General features: G+C 32.0%; 2 long non-coding RNA genes across 2 annotated transcripts in view; one reads left to right on the top strand and one right to left on the bottom strand.

The window, feature by feature from the left end:
- The window catches only part of LOC147907924 (uncharacterized), a 112,639-nt gene extending 106,673 nt beyond the window's left edge, over nucleotides 1-5,966 (top strand). Inside the window, exon 2 of the long non-coding RNA XR_015546953.1 lies at nucleotides 4,226-5,966. This is a non-coding gene — a long non-coding RNA (uncharacterized LOC147907924). The remainder of the gene's footprint in view (nucleotides 1-4,225) is intronic.
- Nucleotides 5,967-10,705: 4,739 nt separating this feature from the next.
- LOC147907923 (uncharacterized) lies at nucleotides 10,706-11,142 on the bottom strand. The gene is made up of 2 exons (XR_015546995.1): nucleotides 10,949-11,142; nucleotides 10,706-10,867 (listed from the first exon to the last, which is right to left on the bottom strand). It is a non-coding gene; the product is annotated as an uncharacterized LOC147907923 (long non-coding RNA).
- Between the last annotated feature and the right edge of the window lie 8,940 nt (nucleotides 11,143-20,082).

Below are 20,082 nucleotides of genomic sequence, written 5' to 3'. Positions count from 1 at the left end.
AATTACTTCGTAGCGTTTTTAATGAAAGAATGTTATTTATTTCACATGAGCATTAAAAAATACATTAATGAAAGTACTTCCCATCACTTGTAAAACGCTACGAATTAATTCCAACACCTAATAGTTTAACCAAATGTTTCGCAAAGTAATTGTAATCATGAAATTTTTAGTTTTTTATTTCTTGAATTTTTATTTTTTCGGCTTATTACTAAAAAATCATGGAATGTTTGATGGAATGCATGTCTGATTAATAAATTTAAGTCACATTACCTATGTTTTTTTATTTAACATGCTGTAAAAAGTCCAATTGGACAATTAAATATAAGGAATTATCAGTACAAAATTATTTTTGTGAATTTAATTGCAGATGAAAATATGACATATGTAAACAAATAATAAATAATTTGCCAAATGTTAGTGTAACTGTTGATTTACTTTTATATTTGCGAAAGTTAGTATTATATCTTTTATATTTGCATCTGCAATTAAATTCACAAAAACAATTTTGTACTGATAATTCCGTACATTTAATTGTCAACTGGATACTTTTTACAGCATAATAAAGAAACGTAGCTAATGTGACTTAAATTTGTTAATCATACATGCGTTCCATACTTAAACTTTTTTAATAATAAACCGAAAAAATAAAATTCAGAAAAGACAAAATTTTTTAAACTAAAAATTTCATGGTTATAATTCGAGATTTTTTTAACAGCAAAGTCAATTCTTTCTTGATAAATTGGTGCCAGATGGAACTATTAATCTTAAAAACTAGAGCCACAGTGATTTAAAAAAAAAATTGTTATCTCTGCTCTTAATAATCGGAGGATAATATTTTTTTTAAATTCGTAGAAAAATGTCAGATTTTGAATGCTTCACACGGTTATTTGATATGATGCATATTAATGAAATTATTTCCATTTTTTATACGGAAAACGATACTCATTTTTTAAAGTCATTTTTTATAGTTTAACTACAAAAAATTGTTTTGTTATTAAGTGTGATAGTGCAACTCTTGAAAAAGAAAAATCACCTCTGTAAATTGCTGAACGACTGCTCAAAGATGAAGAAATTAAGTTTACCGCAGATAAGTTTTTAGAACAAATGGCTTTTTGCAAAAACTAATGAACATTTCAGGCTTGTTCAGGGCTAGATTTGTTCGTTATTATGAGGACATTTTACGAGAATTTCAAAGCTTTGCGTTTAAATTTCAATGAACAGAGAACTCGTGAAAAAAGGCCTTTTTTAAATTTTTTTTCTACTGAACTAATAGATCAATCTTAAAGTTCCACATCTTATTTTGTAGTTATTTTGAATACGTACATTTTTTTATACTGATTTTTTTCCATACAATGAATATCTTTCGTTTTATAAGTGAAAAGCTTTTTACAACTATTCGATTTTTTTTCGCATATTTTCTTCTCAAGTCTCGAGTCTCGAACGTACGCGTTTCTTTTCTGATAGTCTTCCGAGACTTTCTTTTTGAAATGCTGGTGAAAAGAAATGCTGGTTTATAATTTTTTTCCTGTAAAATTCTACTTCTATTGAACTATTCTTATTACTCGAATTTATGAAGGAAAGGTATACTATATAAAATATATCGCACATGAAAAATCGTAAACAATTAAATATCTCGTAAATTGTTGCGTTTTAACATGATTTATACTATTCTGGATTAATGGAAGAGGTACTCTATTACTACAATTTATTAAAACTTATATGTTATTTAGAATGCCCCCCCGCCCCTTATTATGTTTAGGGCTACCGAGAAAGCATTTTCGATCGCTTGAAACAAGTGATTATTATGAGAAGGAGCTCGCTATCTCGTTCACTCTCGGCGCGCCGCAGGCGGCACACGGAGATGGGTTTTGTTCTTAAGTATGTGGCTACCGGTTTCATCAGATCGCTGTCTGATTCTGTGTCACCACTGTCACGCAGAGTTCTTGGTTGAGTAGTCAGGAGCCTTAAGGGGATGCTGGAGTGTCCTGTTTTATCATTAAATTTTAAAAACGCCTTTCTCGTAACTGAGTTTATGGATTGAAAAATCCTTCTCCACAATTAAAGTATCGACAACAACGCAAGTCGCCAGCTACATTTGAATACGAAAAACGAAAGAAAATTAAAGACTTACAGTTTTGTTATCGGCTTCTGTAGTCAACACATCACAATATGTATTGCATATAAGAGTTTCAGATCTTGCACGTTCATGAAAAGTAGCTGGCGAATTGCGGAAAACCGAAACGAACAATCCTATGCTTTTAGAAACGCGATAGGAGTTTTAGTATAAGAGAAAGGCGTGTACAAAAATTTCGTTTGTATATTACGAGTGAAATTGACGTGTAGCCATGAAACTGAGCAGTATTTTAGTTCCGCGATATTCCGACAGCGGCGCTGTCATGAAAAGTGCGTCGCTGAACCATAGAAATGATCTGAATTATCGACCTACTCAGGCCCATATCAATCAAAACGTGCTCTGGTCAAAGTTTTTTCTTTTGAGAGGAAAAATAATAAAATAAATATGATATTAGTTATTTCAATTTTGTTGAAATAATTTCTTCCTAAACAAGAAACATACCATATTATTTACATATGAATACAAATGAAGATAATTATTTTAATTACACTGTTCTGTCTTTTACATACATTTTATTTAGTAAATTATTGATGCATATATATAAAATAACATATACATATATATATATATATGTATGTATATGTATGTATGTGTATATATATGTGTATATATATATATATATATATATATATATGCATATATAATAGCATACATACATACGCGTGTGCGTATGTATGCGTGTGCGCGCGCGCGCGTGTGTGTGCGTGTACATATATACAACACATGTTTAAACTTTATTTACTTAATTATTTACACATACATATATCAAGGTTCGGAATGTGATGTGTTTCGGTTGAGCTTTCTTTCTGCTCGGATGTCGGAACGACAAGCGGCAATCTCGTAACAGACGTAGCATATAAATGAAATTTTCGAATACACTTTGTTCTTATACTAAAGCTCGTAACTCGTTTCTGCAAACATAGTATTGTTCTTTGAGGTTTTCTGTAAATCGCCAGCTACTTATGCAAGGTCTGAAATTATTGTATACAGCACATTTTTGACTCGGATGTCGAGTCTTAGTAAGAAGCGCCATTCCTCCTATCGGTCGCGCACAAACGAAGTAGTATTGCTATTCAACTATAGAAATGGATTGAACCATTGTAAATAAATCAGCAATATATTATCAGCCGGAAACGCCATAATAATATATTTTTGTATATATAGAAATATATATCAAGATCATTGTTTAGAGAAGGAATCATGCGTTCTTGATGTATCGATGATGATGCCAGAATCGATAGAAATCACATTCTTGAATTGCAGAACGAATTATTGAAACAGAAGTACGACAGAGTGAGACAGAGAAAAAACAAAAAAGGATAGAAACTCCGATTGTAATCGGTGAGACTTCGCATGCCGAGCTGGGCTCGTCGAACGAAACAGCGAGTCTATCCTTCAGAGTCTCTCTCTCTCTCTCTCTCTCTCTCTCTCTCTCTCTCTCTCTCTCCCTCTCCTCTCCTCTCCTCTCCTCTCCTCTCCTCTCCACCCCCCCCATCTCTCTACGGTCGCTTGTTTCTAGCGACCGAAAATGCTTTCTGGAAAATTTCGGCCGCTCAATGTGTATAATTAAGAGGAGAAGGAACATTATAGATAAAATATAAGTTTTAATAAATTATGCTAATCCTATATCCCTCCAATTTATGTATAATAGCAAAAATAATTTCAAAACACGAATTTACGGGATATTTCTATGCTTTTCCATGAGCCTTATATACCATGTTCATAGAAAAGATTTGCAAGACCTCGGCGTGGTCTCACGCGTAAGATGCGAGATCTGAATGTTAGAGATCTCATGATCAATTCCTTTTTTCTTTTTTCATAATTTTTTTTTTTAAATAAGTGATTGAAGACATTGTTAACAAACATATATTACAGGCTAAATATATTTTTATTTAATTATTGAAATTATATGTGTATTTCTAAACGTTTCAATTTACCTTTAGAAAAAATCCAAAAAAAAATTATTATATATACTTATTAATATGATATTCAATCACTATTATTAAGAAAATAACAATTATGTAAGAAAGAAAATATTTTTATAATAATTTTCATGCTAAAATGTTGTCATGATAATTTTCATGTTGGAAGGTATGATAGCAGCATGTTTCTTATACTGTGACGCTCCTGAGATGCATGTCCGCACGCGATCCAGCGGTTCAGCCGTCGACTGTTGAGCGGTTGTAAAGGAAAAATAGGCAGCACCTCAGAAATTGGCTCGAAATGTGTAACTAGTTCTGAGCACACTAAAGTACACATATAATTTCTATAATTTTATAAAAATATATTTGGAGTAATATGTTGTCATTAATAACGTTATTTATTTAAAAAAAAAATTAAAAAAAAAAGGAAAAAGCAGGATTGAACATAGGATCCTCAACATTCTGATCTCGCACCTATCGCCCAAGACCACGCTGAGTTTTTACAAATCGCCTCTATGAACGTGGTACATAAAATACACGGAAAATTGTAAACTATATCTCGTTAACTATCATGTTTTGAAATCATTTTTGCTATTATATATTAATGAGAAAGGTATATGATTAACTCTTTCACTAATATCATGTGAGACTCGTGGTAAAGAAATCGAGCCAAACATAAACAATATGTTCCAGGCTGTTAATTATGGCACGCGCCATCGTAACTTAAATCGTAGGGCAAAGGATTAATATAATTTAATAAAAATTAAGTATTGTCTAGAATGTCTCTTTCCTCCTTATGATACACGCCAAGCGGTCGAGATCGTCGAGAAAATATTTTCGGTCGCTAGAAACAAGCGACCACAGAGAGAAGGACAGAGACAGATGACTCATTGTTTTGCTAGCGGGCCCAGTTCGGCGTGTCCGCGCGGAGACTCACCGATTACAATCGGAGCTTCTATCCGTTTGTTTTTTCTCTGTCTCGCTCTATCGAAATAACAAAAATTGAAAGAATTTTAAATCACGAACACGGTTGCCAGTTCTCCGTTTTTTTTTTTGACAGACTTCGGTTTCTTGGACTAATATTCAATACTCCAGCAGATGTGAAAATCTCCAATTTTTGTCGAATTAAAATTCTTTCATTTTCTTTTTATTAAATTATATTAATCATATATCTTTCTCATTAACGTAGCAAAAATGCAAATGCAAAAATGATTTCAAAACGTAAACATTGATGAGATATACAATAGTTTACGACTTTCCATACACTATATGTATCGCGTTCGTCGAGGTGATCTGCAAGAACGCGTGGTCTCGGGCGTTGGGTGCAAGATCAGAATATTGGAGATCTTATGTTCGATTCTGCTTTTTCCTTTTTTAATTTTTATTTAATAAATAACATTTTATTTATTAAATTTTATTAATAAACATATTACTCCAAATATACTTTTTATAAAATTTCAAAAATTATATACGTATACTTCAATGTGCTCGAAATTAGTTGCGCATTTCGAGCCGATTTCTGAAATGCTGCCTACTTTTCCTTCACAATCGCTCGACGCTTGACGGCCGAACCGCTCACGCGTGGACGTGTATCTCAAAAGTGTCATAGATAAGAAACATGCTGCGACCATACCTTCCAGCAAATTGTCATGAAAATATTTTCCTTCCTACATAATATTGTATTTTCTTAATAATGGTGATTGAACATCATATTAATAACTTAATGCATTTTACTAAATGTAATGTACTTTTAAAATATTACTTTATTATTTTTATGATACATTCAGTTTCAAAGAGTTACTGATCACGTTTTTATGCCACAGAATGTAATATAAAATTTTACTTTACCGCATCATACATCTGGTCATCTATTTGTATTTTTTTTTAGTGGAATAAACCTGGAGAATACATTTAAATGACGTATCAATAATAGAACTTCAAAGATAATAGAGAGTCTTTTTACAATAACGTGAATTTAGATACGGTGAACGCCTTTTCTTAATTAGTCGCTAAGGAAAAGATAATGTGATCATGATATCGATTATGTATCTTTTTCTTAGAGTGATAAATAACAATATTTTGTATGTATGTGTATTATATATATATATATATATATATATATATATATATATATGTGCATACATATATCATTTTGCGTGACGCTGTATGTATAGAAAACAACGGCATTATACTAGTCAATCAGCTGTAACCAGTATGACCCGCGTTCACAGTATCATTGCCGCACAACAGTACTGTCAATGTAGTGTAGTGTAGTAGTGTTCTACACACACCATATATATATATGTGTGTGTGTGTGTGTGTATGTGTATGTATATATGTGTGTATATGTGTATATATATATATATATATTTATATAGTGTTTTTTGTTCACAAAATAGAAAAAATAGTAGCAGAATATTGTCTGCCTTTGATAAGAGAAGGTTATGGGTACTTTATAACAAGCGACTCAGTACAATATCTCATTCTTGTATTATCGTAATATACAAGATTGTAATAATGCACCGTGTCGCACTGTGTCTTTTGTTGGAAAGCACTCTAGAAGACCAAAATTGGTTATTGTGATGTGTGTTTCTTGTTGGCACCCTATAAAGCCAGAATAAGAAAGGTTAGCATCTTTATGTTATTCGTAAAAATATCACTTTTATTTATCATACAAGTGATATGATTAAATTTATTGTTATAACAATAAATTGCGCTTTGCCTAATTATGATCCAATGTCAGAGGCGTTCATCGTGGGCTGACTATTTTAATTTACTGCCAGAGGCGTTAATCGTGAGCTGGCTAGCTATAATAAAATGTCACAGCCATAAATCATATTTTGGCTAGTTATAGACAAATGTCAGAGGCGTTCATCGTGGGCTGACTATTTTTAATTTACTGCCAGAGGCGTTAATCGTGAGCTGGCTAGCTATAATAAAATGTCACAGCCATAAATCATATTTTGGCTAGTTATAGACAAATGTCAGAGGCGTTCATCGTGGGCTGACTATTTTTAATTTACTGCCAGAGGCATTAATTGTGAGCTGGCTAGTTAGAACAAAATGCCACAGCCGTAAATCGTGCTTTGGCTAGTTATAGACAAATGTTAGAGGCGTTCATCGTGGGCTGACTATATTTAATTCACTGTCAGAGGCGTTAATTGTGAGCTGACTAACTATAACAAAATGCCACAGCCGTAAATCGTGCTTTGGCTAGTTACAAATAAATGTCAAAAGCGTTTATATATGTACTGACTATTTTTAATTTATTGGCAGAAGCATTTCGATTATTAAATTTGGTGAAATACAATTACGGAACCAATTTATAGAATTTTGCGTCTGCAATTAAAGAAATGCAAATAGATGCATTGTCATGATGGAATCAAAAGCTAATTGCTTGACATAACCGAAACAAAGAAATTAATGAAGAAAAAAAACTGAATATCAGTAAATAGTTTCTTTGAAACCTTACAACTTTTGTCTGAAACGTTTTTTCTAAAAACGTTATGTAATAGCCTTGGCACAAGGATGGTCGTAATTGAATCGTAGAACGTGAATCATAGGGCAACGCATTATATTTTGGCGTACTATGCATGCCGATACACGTTCACATTCCTTTACGATTAGTTATAGTCACCTTTATATTCAGCTCCTAAATCCGGAGTCTTTTTGGACACCCTATATAATATATATGTTATACATATATGTATGTATATATATATATGTATATATATATATATACAACATACATTACACAGTCAATAGTCACATGCATAATTTTTGTACGATGCTGTACGTTTATGAAATGTATGTAAGTATATCATATTCAAAGTGTTTTAGCAAATATATACACTTACAGGTCAATGTACGTTGACTAACAGCAAGTTACAATAAGTATACTAAATGAACACTCTGACTGTGACTTAGATATATTTTCGGATGCAACCATGTATTTGAAATACATGTATACACGTGTAATGTAATAGCACTTTTTCCTTTATTCCCAATGTTATTTTAACTTAGGATGTAACATGTCAGTACGTAAATACATTGCACATACATATGTAACTATTCCATCTCTTTTTATTATGTTAAATGGGCCTTTTACAATTATAAGCCATAAATTAGCCATAAATAAGAAGTCAAACGCTAAAAATTGGCTGTGATTGATCAATTTTTAGCTTCTGACTTCTGATTTGTAACTAATGTGTTATTGTAGAAGGCCCATAATAAAAAGAGATAGAAGTTACTCATACTTAGCTTTTCATGCAGATATAATATAGACACAGTCTATTAGTGAATATTAGAATTATATTTTATGTGCATTATGATGTGTACACACATTATAAAATATATTTCTAATTCATATTCACATATGTGTGTAGCTACTTCATCTCTTTTTGTTACGTATAACAAAAAGGTGTACTGATATCTTCTTCTTTCTACGTTTAATAAAAAGAGATATATTTTTTTATGATCAAATATTAGTGATATATACTTTTATATTTCAATATCAGAATATACAACGAACATAAATCAAAGCTAACGATAATTAAACGCAGATGATCAGACGTAACATCTTAAAAAAAATAATCAAATTACGAATCCTCTGATAAATCCTCATTTTATGTGTGTGTGTATATATATATATATATATATATATATATATATATATATATACATGCATTATATATATATTTTATATATGTATACAATTTTAATATTGCACATTTAAACACAGAGAATGTATAAACAGCTTAGCATTGATAATTTCTATCTGCAACGTATGTATATTCACACATTATAGTACATATATGCAATATTGTACAATATTGCCTATGTGTGTATTATATTTAAGTATCACTAATATTTTAACATGATTAACTTCTACATATTTTTATTAAACATAGCAAAAAATGGTATAGCTATGTATATTATATGTGTAATATATCTATATATAGCTAATACATATCACATCCTGACCTAAAATGACATTGTACGACAGGAAAAATGCTATTATATAGGTCCATGTGTCAATGTACACTGTCAATACTGAAAATCTATAGTTACGTATTTCAGTACTCGCAGTGAATATCGAAATACAGTTGTAGTATCACTTTTTCCTATGATTTTTCCTATCATTTAGAGTTTAGTCAAGATGTAACATATATTACTGTCAATATATGGACACGTGTTTCATATATATATATATATATATATATATATATATGCGAGAGCGCACCGCGCGGAAAGATTCGAGTGAGAAAACGGCACAAGGTTGATATGATGCACGACAGTGAAGAGAACTCCGTTTCATTTAATTTAACAAAAGAATTTCTTTAATGTATTCAGTTACAAAGTCAAAAGATATAATTAATTAAAGATCAGATTAACAGAATATTAAATGCGGTCACCTTTTCCAAATTGAGCTTGGAATCGCGGTGATGGAAAATCTCGGCGATTTTCCTCGAAGCTTCTCGAAAGTTTCGGTTTATAGCGATTTCACTAAACGGTTAGCACGGCGATTTTACGAAGCGAGATTATGACTCTAAGAACTCTAAGAACTTTTTGGAAGTAAGAAGGAGGACGGCGAAATCGAAGCATTTATTGCTTTCGGCCTGAGCTTTCCCTTTTGGGAAAAATCCAATAAAAATTTGCCACAATCGTAATTATTACGTGGCATTAGGTGTACAAAATTGATTGGCGCTTTGGATTCTTTTCTAGCGACGTTCAACGTAACAGTCATGCGCGACAGAAAATCCGTGCGTGGGATTGGTGACAGCGCGTGACGTATTCGTCGGAGCGCGGCGCTCGCGTGCGCCAATTGAATTGTTCTAGAACCTTCGATTGTCCGTTGCCGGTAACGACAACTTGTTTGCGTGTAACGAATTGTTTTTAAAAGGAACAAAGAACGACGAATTTGATGATTTTAACGAGGATTAAAATCATGTTTGAGATGAAATCACGAGCTCAATTTGTGCATGCGTTCAATGACAATTAATGTCGATCGACTGAAAGAATTCTTGCTTTCCTTTCGAATTACCGATCTCAAACAATATATATATATATATAAATGAATACGACATTGCACATAATGTAACTCTTTTTACTCTGTCTAATAAAAAGAGATAGATACTTATAGTACTTATACATTACTAATATGTCGACTATATATCTAATATAGAAAATTGTATGTACATTATACTATGATAATTCTAACATTGTTGTAAAATATAACAAAACATTATTAGTGAATATAAATTATAATTATATTTTATATGTATTATAATGTACATATACACAATAATGTACAAAATATAATTTTAATATTGCATATATCATTAATTCACTAACATGTTTATGTCTTCACTAATATGTCAATAATATTTTTTGTGTTATTGTGTATATACACATATATTATAATACACATAAAATGTAATTGTAATTCGTATTCATGAATGTCTTTTTATATACAACGTTAGAATTACATTTTATATATCATTATACACATTATAATATAAAATTTTAATATTGCAAAAATGGACATAGAGAATATCTGCATGAATATCTATATATATATTATGTTATTCATTTATGATAATATATTATCGTAACCTAAAATGGCATTGGATGTAAGAAAAAAGTGCTATTACGGTTTCGTATCGATATATCTATTAATTAAAAATCTGTATTTTATATATATTACAGACTTTTAGTACTGGTGATATATATTAGAACACGGCCTACATTGCATGTGTATATAATACAACTAAATATGTATATAATGCAACTAAATTTCTAAGGTCCGATTCTACAAATATAAGATTAACTTCAATTATGTTTATTTTTTTTTCAATTCTAAAATTGGAAAATTTTCTAAAATAAATCTTACATTGTGGGACCGATCCTAATACACGTCCCTGTTAAGATGGTAATGTAGGAAACGGAATAAAAATATCGATAATTAATCGATCGAATTTCCTGCATGATCATATTAACTTCAGAGGGCGTAAGCAGCTTATACATTGGAAATGAAAACCTGTAATATCGACCTTGATCAAGTTCGGCCTTCGCTCCAGCATCCCCTTAAGGGGATCCTAAAGTGAAGTCCAAACTCCTCCGAAGTCATCAGAGGTCGTTGTTTTCCAGCGCATCTAAAGGTCCTATAGGATTTCTAAGCTCATCGACATGTCTTTATATACTATCGTACCTAAGGTTACCAATCCTCAGCCGCACAAAAAGAATTGAAATACATAAAACGTCATTTCTAATTTTTATTGTTTATAACAAATAACTTCTGTTCAGTTTTTAAAAAAGTTACAAATAAATATGTTATATTTTACTTATATAGTATAATCAGAATTTTTGTTAATGTCAATAGAATTGAGTATATAAAATTGATTTATATTTCAATGTATTTTGCATCTAAGTTTTTTCAACAATATAATATTAGAAAAAATACAATGACTACAATGAAATATAATAAAAACTCCTTTATTTAAAAGCAATAATTAGAACTTTAGAACAATGCTAATGAGAGTCTAATGCTGATGTAAGAGCGAAGAGTTAGGAGATGTAAATAATACTCAAATGTTGGCAGTTGTCTTCATTTATTATATCGAACATTTCGGCTCACTTTGGAGTCATCATCAGTGAAAAAATAGAATATAATACCTCGTTGAAAGTAAGTCATTCATTGACAATTCATTCAATTTCAAACGACACGTCAAGATGAACTGACACGATATTAATCCGAGGAACGATTTGTGTTAATTTATATCTCATGAAAATTGTGAATCAATGTTTGTGAACTTCTTTGTTTTCCCGTTGAGCGTATTGATTACTGCATTTCTGCCAATCTGCGAGTGACTTACTTTCAACAATGTATTATATTCTATTTTTTCGCTGAAGATGACTCCAAAATGAGCCGAAATGTTCGATATAATAAATGAAGATAAACGCTAACACTTGAGTATTATCTACATCTCCTAACTCTTCGCTTTTACATCAGGATTAGTTCTCATTAGCCTTGTTTTAAAGTTCTAATTATTGTTTTTAAGATTGAGAGTCCTTATTTATATTTTTATATATTTATGTAATTTGGTTCTTTATTTAATAATAAAATCATAAAAATGTATGATTCTTCGTGTACAGGGAAATTCACTCTCCACGTATTATATTGTAATCAAATTTATTAAAATAACGTACGCCTTGCACAATAAGAGACGATGGTTGCGATGGCTTCGGTGGCGAAGTTATACATACACATATATATATATATCGAAGCCATCGCAACCATCGTCTCTTGTTTCGCACGAGAAAACCAACGAATGACCAATCCGCGACTCGTACAATTACGATGATTGGTGGGCGTTGGCCGATAATTTTTCATATATAAAGAGGGCCCTCAGCTTTTCCAACTAATCGCGCTGCGTAGCTTAAGGGGATGCTGGAACGAAGGCTGAAGTTAATCAAGGTTGATATTACAGATTTTTATTTCCAATGTATAAGATGCTTACGCCCTCTGACTTCATATGATCATGCAGGAAATTCGATCGATTAATTATCGATATTTTTATTCCGTTTCCTACATTACCATCTTAGCAGGGACGTGTATTAGGATCGATTCCACAAATGTAAAATTTATTTTGGAAAATTTTCCAATTTTAGAATTGAGAAAAAAATAAACCTTAATTGAAGTTAATCTTATATTTGTAGAATCGGACCTTAGAAAGGTTAGACTTTACAGTTGTATTATGTACACATGCAGTGTAGGCCGTGTTCCAATATATATCACCAGTATTAAAAATCTGTAATATACATAAAGTACAGAATTTTAACTTCATATATCGATACGAAGCCGTAGCATTTTTTCCTTACGTTCAATGCCATTTTAGGTAATAATAATATAGTATCAATAAATGAATACGTCATTACACATACATAATGTAATTCTTTTTCATGAATATCCGTGTATATATATATATATATATATATATATATATATATATATATATATATACATATATATATGAAACACGCGTCCATATATTGACAATAATATACCTGTTACATCTTGACTAAATCCTAAAATGATATTGATCATAGGAAAAAGTGATACTACGACTGTGTATATTAATCGATATTAACTGCGAATACTGAAAATACGTAATTATAGATTTTCAGTATTGACAGTGTACATTGACACATGTTTGTTACACGTAATAAAAAGAGATGAAGTAGCTACACACGTATGTGAATATGAATTATATAATAGAAATATATTTTATGTAATGTGTGTACAACATAATGCACATAAAATATAATTCTAATATTCATTAATGTGTCTATATTATATCTGCATGAAAAGCTAAATATGAGTAACTTCTATCTCTCTTTTATGGGCCTTCTACAATAAGCCATTAGTCCAAATCAGAAGTCAGAAGCTAAAAATTGATCAATCACAGCTAATTTTTAGCGTCTGACTTCTTATTTATGGCTGATTTATGACTTATAATTGTAAAAGGCTCATTAAACATAATAAAAAGAGATGGAATAACTATAGCACATATATATGTGCAATGTATTTACATACTGACAATATATGTTACATCCTAAGTTAAAATGACATTGGGAATAAAGGAAAAAGTGCTATTACATTACACGTGTATACATGTATTTCAAATACATGGTTACATTCGAAGATATGTCTAAGTCACAGTCAGAGTGTATTTAGTAAAAATATAGATGCGCAACTAAGTTCTCGCTGTTATTTTGATGAAAATGCAACTTTATTGTGAAAAAAATGGCTTGGCGGGTAACTCCTGAAGCAAGCTCTTCTTGCGTTTGGCATGGATCCTCATCGAGCAATGCCTCCAATTCAGCGTCTTCGAAGGTTTTTGGCCTTCCTTCACGCGGACGGTCGTCAACATCGAAATCACCGTTTGAAGCGATGGAACCAATCTCGGCACGTTGTTTCACTTAGAGCAGCATCTCCGTAAACTTTTTGGAGCTCTCTATGCGCTTCAGCCGCCGTTTTCTTCGAATGAAAGAAGAAAATCAATACTTCCCGCATATGACGATTATTTGGCACAAAATCAGACATTTTCACACAACCAAAAGAATATGACGTAAAAACAAAATCACTAATGTTTCAAAGCGGTTTGTTTACCATATGTCTAAGCTTGGTTCATGACGTTTAGGTTATGTCAGAATCGACCAGCACTTACTGCTGGAGCCATCTGTTGATAAACAGCGGAAACTTAGTTGCGCACCTAATATATATATATATATATATATATATATACACATACATACAAACAATTTTTATTTTTCATTCTAAGAAAAAAGATACATAATGGATATCATGATCACATTATCTTTTCCTTAGCGACCAATTAAGAAAAGGCGTTCACCGTATCTAAATCTACGTTATTGTAAAAACTCTCTATTATCTTTGAAGTTCTATTATTGATACATCATTTAAGTGCATTCTCCAGGTTTATTTCACTAAAAAAAAATACAAATAGATGACGAGATATATGACACGGTAAACTAAAATTCTATATTACATTCTATGGCGCAAAAATGTGATCAGTAGCCCTTTAAAACTGAATGTATCATAAAAATAATAAAGTAATATTTTAAAAATACATTACATTCAGTAAAATACATTAAGTTATTATAATGTTCAATCACAATTATTAAGAAAATATAATATTATGTAGAAAGAAAAATATTTTATTTTATTTTATTTTATTTTCATGACAATTTGCTGGAAGGTATGATCGCAGCATACTATTCCTTATATTATGACGTTCTTGAGATGCACGTCCGCGCGTGAGCGGTTCGGCCATCAAGCGTCAAGCGGTTGTGAAGGAAAAATAGGTAGCATTTCAGAAATCGGCCCGAAATGCGCAACTAATTTCGAGCACATTGAAGTACACGTATATAATTTCTGTAATTTTATAAAAAGTATATTTGGAGTAATAGGTTTATTAATAACGTTATTTATTAAAAAAAAAATTATAAAAGAAGGAAAAAGTAGGATCGAACATAAGATCTTCAATATTCTGATCTTGCACCCAACGCCCGAGACCACGTTGAGTTCTTGCGGATCACCTCGACGAACACGGTACATATAGCGCACGAAAAGTCTTAAACTATTGTATATCTCATCAATGTTTATGTTTTGAAATCATTTTTGCATTTGCATTTTTGCTACGTTAATGAGAAAGACATATGATTAATATAATTTAATAAAAAGAAAATGAAAGAATTTTAATTCACAAACACAGTTGCCAGCTCTCCGTTTTTTTTTGCCAGATTTCGGTTGCTTGGACTAATATTTAATACTCCAGCAGACGACAAAAAATGGAGATTTTCACATCTGCTGGAGTATTGAATATTAGTCCAAGAAACCGAAGTCTGTCAAAAAAAAAAACGGAGAACTGGCAACCGTGTTCGTGATTTAAAATTCTTTCAATTTCTGTTATTTCGATAGAGCGAGACAGAGAAAAAACAAAAATGGATAGAAGCTCCGATTGTAATCGGTGAGTCTCCGCGCGGACACGCCGAACTGGGCTCGCTAGCAAAACAATGAGTCTGTCTCTGTCCTTCTCTCTGTGGTCGCTTGTTTCTAGCGACCGAAAATATTTTCTCGGCGATCTTGGCCGCTTGGGGTGTATCATAAGGAGGAAAGAGACATTCTAGATAATACATAATTTTTATTAAATTATACTAATCCTTTGCCCTACGATTTAAGTTACGATGGCGCGTGCCATAAGTAACAGCCTGGAACATGTTGTTTATGTTTGGCGATAGACGTACCACGGCTCTCATCAATGATACTTATGTGTAGCCCGATTTTTTTACCACGAGTCTCACACGATATTATAAGTGAAAGAGTTAATCATATACCTTTCTCATTAATATATAATAGCAAAAATGATTTCAAAACGTGATACTTAACGAGATATAGTTTACGATTTTTCGTGTATTTTATGTACCACGTTCATAGAGGCGGTTTGCAAAAACTCAGCGTGGTCTCAGGCGTTAGGTGCGAGATCAGAATGTTGAGGATCCTATGTTCAATCCTGCTTTTTCCTTTTTTTCTTAATTTTTTTTTTAAACAAATAACGTTATTAATGAACATATTACTCCAAATATATTTTTATAAAATTATAGAAATTATATGTATACTTCAGTGTACACATCTCAGTTACACATTTCGAGCCAATTTCTGAAGTGCTACCTATTTTTCCTTTACAACCGCTCAACAGTCGACGGCTGAACCGCTGGATCGCGCGCGGACGTGCATCTCAGGAGCGTCACAGTATAAGAAACATGCTGCTATCATACCTTCATGAAAATTATCATGACAACATTTTAGCATGAAAATTATCATAAAAATATGTTCCTTCTTACATAATTGTTATTTTCTTAATAATAGTGATTGAACATCATATTAATAAGTATATACATTTTACTAAATATTATGTACTTTTAAAATATTTATTTTATTATTTTTATACATTACATTGATACATTCGGTTTTCTTTCAAAGAGCTACTGACCATGCTTATGTGCCACAAAATGTAATATCTTTTAATATAGAATACTGATAATATCAATTTAAGACTAATAAGAGTCGATACAGAATTAGATGCGTAATTTTAAACTGGAATGACTCAACTTCAATAATTCCGTGATGTCTTCTTTATTCAACATGTGAATGAAGAAGGCATGTTGAATAAAAAAGACATCACAGAAGACTAAGGAAAGTAAAGGATTGATAATTTGCTAGAAGGTACGGAGCATATTTCTTAGTGCAACGCTCCTGAGATACACATCCGCGCGCGATCCGGTGCAGCTCAGCCGTCGAGCATTGAGCGGCGGCGGCGGGGGGGAAAGAATGCGATGCTTCAAAAGTCGACCCAAAATTTAATATGTATTCCAATAACTATAGGAAGAATACCGAATCACTTTAATAGATAAATAAAAAATTATTTGTATATTGCATATAAAGGCACATATAAAGCCTTTTTGATTTGTTAATTATAAAATTATATTGACATCATCCTTATAATTATATTAATCATCCTTATAATTATATTAATCGCACTTTTGCGATTTGATTGATTATCAGAATTTTCATTCGGATGATAATTATAAAAAAAACATTTCACAGAAAGTACTGATCGACGTAACATTATTACAGAAACATGATATTTTTGGATTTTTTCTAAAGGTAAATTAAAACTTTTAGAAATACACATATAATTTCAATAATTAAATCAAAATATATTTAGCTTGTAATGTATGTTTGTTAACAATGTCACTTATTTAAAAAAAAAATTATGAAAAAAGAAAAAAGGAATTGATGAGATCTCTAACATTCAGATCTCGCATCTTACGCGTGAGACCACGCCGAGATCTTGCAAATCATTTCTATGAACGTGGTATATAACGCTCATAGAAAATCATAGAAATATCAATATCTCGTAAATTATCATGTTATGAAATTATTTTTGCTATTATACATAAATTGGAGGGATATAGGATCAGCATAATTTATTAAAACTTACATGTTATCTATAATGTTCCTTCTCCTCTTAATTATACACATTGAGCGGCCGAAATTTTCCAGAAAGCATTTTCGATCGCTAGAAACAAGCGACCATATATATATACTACTGTGGGCAAAAAATATCGATAATTTGTTTGTTTTTCAAAAATTCTTTATTTATTCATCCACATTCGTATCATCCCCCTCAAAGTAGTCCCCCCCGGTTGCAATGCAATTGTGCCAACGCTTTTTCCAATTTTCGAAACATGCCGCATAGTCGTCTGTAGGTATGGCCCGCAGCTCACTCGTCGTTTTTTCTTTTATCTCTTCAATCGTCTCGAAACGGTGTCCACGGAGTGGCCTTTTGAGTTTTGAGAACAGCCAGAAGTCAGATGGTGCTAAGTCAGGCGAATACGGTGATTGTGGAATGATATGAGTTGAGTTTTTGGCGAAATGGTCACGAACTACGAGTGATGTATGCGACGGCGCATTATCGTGGTGAAGGAGCCAAGAGTTGTCGGCCCACAATTCTGATCTTTTTCGGCGCACGGCATCACGCAAACGACGCATAACACCCAAATAGTATTGGCTGTTGACAGTTTGGCCGGTCGGAAGATATTCAAAGTGAACCACACCACGATAGTCGAAGAAAACTGTCAGCATCACCTTGAACGCTCTCTCGGCCCTCTTTAAACATTCTGTGCCATGCAAAAACTCTTGCTTGTGACAAAGCGCCATCACCGTACGCCTTCTGACACATTCTCAACGTTTCGGCTGCAGAAATTCCATTCCGGACACAAAATTTTATCGCACTTCGTTGTTCCATAATTTCAGACATTTCAAAAAACGACAAATCACTTTTTACGTGCTTACAAACAGACGCTTATCTCAAACGCTAATGACTATTTTGACGTGTACCTTGGCGCAGCTGTCACTGACAGAATTGCCAACTTCAAAATAAATTCGGTTGTCCCTATCGGAAACCCCGGGAAATTTAAATTTGAAATTATCGATACTTTTTGCCCACAGTAGTATATATATATATATATATGGTCGCTTGTTTCTAGCGCGCGCGAGTGTGTGTGTATAATAGCATACATAACACGCGTGTGCGTATGTATGCATGCATACATATACATATACATATACACACACACACACACACTATATATATATATATATGTTTGTGTATGTTATTTTATATATATGCATCAATAATTTACTAAATAAAATGTATGTAAAAGACAGAACAGTGTAATTAAAATAATTATCTTCATTTGTATTCATATGTAAATAATATGGTATGTTTCTTGTTTAAGAAGAAATTATTTCAACAAAATTGAAATAACTAATATCATATTTATTTTATTATTTTTCCTCTCAAAAGAAAAAACTTTGACCAGGGCACGTTTATTGATATGGACCTGAGTAGGTCGATAATTCAGATCATTTCTATGGTTCAGCGACGCACTTTTCATGACAGCGCCGCTGTCGGAATATCGCGGAACTAAAATACTGCTCAGTTTCATGGCTTCACGTCAATTTCACTCGTAATATACAAACGAAATTTTCGGATGCACCTTTCTCTTATACTAAAGCTCCTACCGCATTTCTAAAAGCATGGGATTGTTCGTTTAGGTTTTCCGCAATTCGCCAGCTACTTTTCATAAACGTGCAAGATCTGAAACTCTTATATGCAATACATATTGTGATGTGTTGACTACAGAAGCCGATAACAAAACTGTAAATCTTTAATTTTCTTTCGTTTTTCGTATTCAAATGTAGCTGTCGATTTGCATTGTTGTCGATACTTTAATTGTGGAGAAGGATTTTTCAGTCCATAAATACAGTTATGAGAAAGATGTTTTTAAAATTTAATGATAAAACAGGACACTCCAGCATCCCCTTAAGATTAGAAAGTCGACATAATCATTCGAATTAAAAAAAAATTTATTAAAATAACATAATAAGAGTATTAGGCCTCGTATGACTAAATTAAGGACTCGGCCTCTCATCTTATTGTGCAAGACGTACGTTATTTTAATAAATTTGATTACAATATAATATGTGGAGAGTGAATTTCCCTGTACACGAAGAATCATATAATACATTTTTATGATTTTATTATTAAATAAAGGACCAATTACATAAATATATAAAAATATAGGTGTACAAATAAGTTTCCACTGTTTTTAATAAAAAATTAAGCATTTATTGTGAAAGAACGATACATAATGTTTTATTGAAAGTAATGTCCATCGCTAGCCACTACTTTTTCCCATCTTTCTGGTAGCATACGGATACCGTTGGAAGAACGCTTCATCTTTTGAGGCTATCCAATTATCGATCTAATTTTTGATATCTTCATATGATGTGAAGTGCTGCTCAGACAGGCCATGCGCCATCGATCGAAATAGATCGTAATCGGAAGGGGCAATGTCTGGTGAATACGACGGGTG

The sequence above is a fragment of the Acromyrmex echinatior genome, chromosome 12 (genome assembly GCF_024713525.1).
Source record: "Acromyrmex echinatior isolate Ae372 chromosome 12, ASM2471352v2, whole genome shotgun sequence".
NCBI lineage: Eukaryota > Metazoa > Arthropoda > Insecta > Hymenoptera > Formicidae > Acromyrmex > Acromyrmex echinatior.
Note: the sequence above shows the minus strand (reverse complement) of the source record. Positions and strands in the feature narration are given on the sequence as shown.